Below are 4,507 nucleotides of genomic sequence, written 5' to 3'. Positions count from 1 at the left end.
ATAATAGTAACACCCGCTCCTCCCCTATTTTCCCCATCCCCTCTCTCTCTCTAAGAACCCTAACTCCCAATTCCTTTCTTCTTCTTCTTCTTCTTCTTCTTCACTTCTCTCACAACCCCACCCATCTCCCCCAACCTCCATTCCTCTCGGTCTCTGCCTCCAGGTATGGCAACCTTCTTCCTCTCTTCTCTTGTATTTTGGTGGTAGTTTTTATGTTAGTTCATTGTTTTGATTGTGTAGTATTTTTAGTAAATATTTTTTGTCTTTTGATTTTCCTGTTTGCTTTTTAATGGGGTATGTGCACAATGTTGTAGATTGGTGCGTGCACAATGTTGTAGAGAAGTGTATGCTTGTGGGTTTTAGACTAATTGTTGTGGGGTGAAAAGGTGAAGTACAAATTGTTGATTTGGGGGATGAATTGATGTATCAATGAGGGCTAAATGTGTTAGGATAGTGCCTTGCTCACAAGGTGTTTGTGGAATTGTCCCAATGGTGTTCTAAGGGCTAATGTGGCCTTGGTAGTGGTGAAGTCTGAGTAACCACCCAAGGTTCGCACAACTCAACCCCTCACTGATAGGAGCCTCTGTCTGTTTTGGCAGGTACAATGCATCCATCTAGGATGAGACGCGCCACAGGGTCCTTCACTAGTGGACCGGGCAGCTCTTCTAGAGCTAGGGTCAAGCTAGTGCGGCCCAGTTTGACCGCGCGAGGTTTGTCTCCAAGCCAGCTGAGGACCGGTATAATGCCAAGGTGGCCAAGAAACTGTTACCGGAAATGCATATTGATGGACCAGCCTTGTAGGCGGAATGCCCAAATATATTCAATGAGTTGAGGAGGTGCCAGCTAGAAATGTTCTTTGATGAACCAGAGGAGGTGAAACGTACAGATGTTTAGGGAATTCTCTGCTAACTGCCCGGAGAATGTCAATGGGGTAGTTACAGTGCGCAACACCCATGTAGATGCATAACTTGAGGCCATCCGCCGAGTGTACCGGCTGCCAGTTTTCACGGGGGATACAGATCATTACTTTGTTTATCGCCACCCAAATGTCCGGGGGCACGTATTCTTGAAACAATATGTATGCCAGACAGAGAGTATATATGGATTAAGCACCGGATCACACTGAACTCCGAGCCTCTCAATTGGGAGGCTAAGTGTTGGCTCACAATTATCAACAGCCGGTTATTGCCCTCCAGCAACACTACCGATGTCAATGGGCCACGAGCAGCAGCTATCTACTGTTTTATGACCCACCAGGATTTTGATGTCGCCAAGCTCCTTCATGATGAGATGTTCATCCGCTCTCCAGAAGTACTAAACGGGTTTTACTTCCCCTCTCTGGTTACAAAGCTTTGCCGCACTGAACGAGTCCCTGAAAATCCCAGCGTAGATGGGAAACTGCCTGTGAAAGCCCCATTCCGGGCTAGCAAGATAACAGTGGGGAGAGAGCCGGTAGTGGTAGTTGATGATGATGATAAAGCTGATGAGGCTGCTGAGGACACTGCTATCCCACCACCATCGAGAGTTGATGAGGCGGGCCCATCACAGCCCCGCCGAAGTACCCGCCTCACAGCCCTGGAGCAAGAAATGGCTGGTCTCCGCACTTCTGTCACTGACCTGGGCACCATAGTTGACACTCTGACCACTCAACAGGCCAAGTCGGAGAAAACGATTATGGGATGGCTTCGAGCGCTAGGACGAGCATGTCACCTCAATCCTGGCACCGTCTCCGATCAGGATTGAAATTCAGGGAAGTCCCCTTACCTGACTCTGCTTTATATTTGTTGACATGGGGACATGCCAAAATTTTAAGTGTGGGGTGGGGGATGTCTGTTGTAAAAAGATTGTATAACTTTGTATGATGTTGCTTTCTTTTTGATTGTTTGGTATTTTAGGGTCATGTTAGTTAACTTTGACTTGGCCCAAAGACGGACACCTTTCGACAGGTCTCCTGAGGGACATTAGTCGAAAAAAAAAAATTATTTTAGGTAGTGTAGTAACTCCCCCTTGGTTTTTCTTTGGGCCACGGTTCTTTTCCAAGGGTTTAGCTTGAACCGGGTGTAGGTAGTTTTTTTTGTTTGTTTGTTTTGTTTTTAGTTTTTAGTTAGTATTGATGGGCTACGAGCTGAAATAGAAAGAGAAACCCTTGTCGTTAATACACCTGAACACAGTAGACACTAGAGTGTAACGCTTAGTCTCAGTGGTTCACTCTTGCTAAAGTGCCTTAAATTTGTATGTTTGTAACTAACTTGAACACTCAAAAGAGAGTGTCTTGATAAACCAATCTGGAGTGAGTCATATGCCATGTGTGTGTGAGCTGTACTGTATTCTATGCTTTACATTTTATGCCTAGAACTTGCCCTGTGTGTTTGCAAAGCGAAATAGTAGCTTCATTCAGTCTTAGAAGTGATATAGGCATTTCTTTGTTAAGCCAGATATATAAAGTAGACCCACCTAAATGTAATACATCGTAGTTAACCCCGTTGAGCCTATAAGCCTGTTTCTTTGGCAACCACATTGCGAACCTTACCCAATTATTTGAATAGCCATCTGCTTGAACCCCTTTTACCTCCCATGAGCACTTGAATGGCCTTAAAATATGCAAAAGTTAAAGTGTGGGGCGGTGGTTTGGTTTTTGAGTGGAACCAATGAAATAGAAGAAAGGTGCAGTTTTTGGAAAAGTAAAAGAAGAAGCACTACTTAAAAGAAAAAAAAAGAAAAAAAAGGAGAGAATGAATAAATGTAGTGGTTGATAAGTGGTGGCTTGATACAAATGCACCTAAAGGAAGGGGATGTTATAACTAAAAATGTGGTGGAACGTCTGGTTGACATAAGTATGATTTTGGAGGTTAATGTGAGTGTATTAAAAGTGCTTAGGGAGGTTAGTCACTATATCCAAATATATCCTACCCATCCCTTAGCCTACATTACAACCAAGTGAAGTCCTAATTGATCTTAGACTGAATAGGCTCGATCAGTAGAGTAGTACACTACGGACAAGCCTATGGTGCATCTTTGTGGCATGTGAATGTTCTTTTTGAGAGTGAGCGAATTTTGTCTATATGAGTTCATAATGGTTCTTAATAATATTGTTTGTGGAACTACTCTCTTGTGTAACGTGAGGTCATGTGATTCACGAAGGAAAGTAAGTCTTGACCTCTGTATAGAGTAGTTTGAGTAAGTATGAATATTGCACGGCACGTGAGATTCAACTTTTGAGGCAAAGGTTGTTCACTACAAGGTGAAACTTTGGTGAATTGTTCTTGGTGTGATACGTTAAGGGAAAAGCTTGGGGAAGGAACTTTGATAGAGTGTGGTGGATTGCTCGAGGACTAGCAATGATTTAAGTTTGGGGTGTTGATAATAGGCTATATAGACGATATTTACACCCTAAATGTACCATGCTTTATTGTTGTTTGAAAGGCTAAATGATAATAAAATGCTCTAATTGGTGTTCTTTTGCTTCGCAGGGATTAATCCAAGTTAGGAAGAACTATGGAGTGTTTTGGAGTCAATAATGTGGAAAAAAGGCCAATCAAGAAGCACCCGAGCGGAAAGAAGCAAAAAAAGAGGACTGGGCTTGAGCCACCGCGACCGCGGTCGACCGCGGTAAGCTAATGAAGCGAGGCAGAATGATAGGCTCTCACCGTGGTCGCTCCGCGTTTTGCCGCGGCCGTGGTGAACTGTGCAGCTACCCAGAACTTTTGGGACCAAAGTGTAAATCGGGAAAAACTTATTCCAAACCCTTATAAACTCAAGAAGCTCTCCCAAGAAAAAAAAAGCTTGTTTTTAGACTATTGTGGAGGCAAGAACAAGTGTGAGAAGAGCAACCAACCATTAGAGTTTTTCTATCTTCTCTTTATTATTTCAATTGCACATTATGAACAATTTAGTAGTTTTATCTTGTTTGGTTATGAGTAGCTAATTCCTTAATCTAGGGTTTTGATGGAACCTATTGAAGGATGAACTTCTTAATATGCTAATATAGTTTGCCCAGTTTATTCTCTATTTGTTCAATTGCGTTCTTGTTGTAGTTAATTGATAGGATCCTCAATTAGCTGTGCCTACTTAGTGTGCATAACTCGGGAGAGAGTGCATATTTAGGTAATTGTTGGACAACACCACTCCCAAAGTATATGAGGGATCAATAACCGAGGGTTTAAAGGCGGGATTAGGGATAACGAAGCATTGGGTGCAATCTAAAGTGAGCTGTAATAAACAAAGCCAGCTAGCGTAACTTGGGAGAGTGCGTCTAGTAAATTGTCGTGATTACTCGGGAGAGATGTACGGTAATAAGAGTGCTCATGATTGATAGAGACGATTAGGCGAATCTATGTGAAACATAACCGGAAGGAATTCAATCAATAGGGGAAATCATAACCTTAGATCCTTCTCTTAATTGTTTACAACTTAATCATAGTTAGTCTTTATTTGCTTAATTACAGTCAGTCTTAGTTAGTAGAAACATCCTCAATTGTATTCAAAACGTTTGGGAAGTTGATTACGT

This window comes from Nicotiana attenuata, unplaced genomic scaffold (assembly GCF_001879085.1).
Source record: "Nicotiana attenuata strain UT unplaced genomic scaffold, NIATTr2, whole genome shotgun sequence".
Lineage (NCBI taxonomy): Eukaryota > Viridiplantae > Streptophyta > Magnoliopsida > Solanales > Solanaceae > Nicotiana > Nicotiana attenuata.
This window is presented reverse-complemented; position numbering follows the sequence as displayed.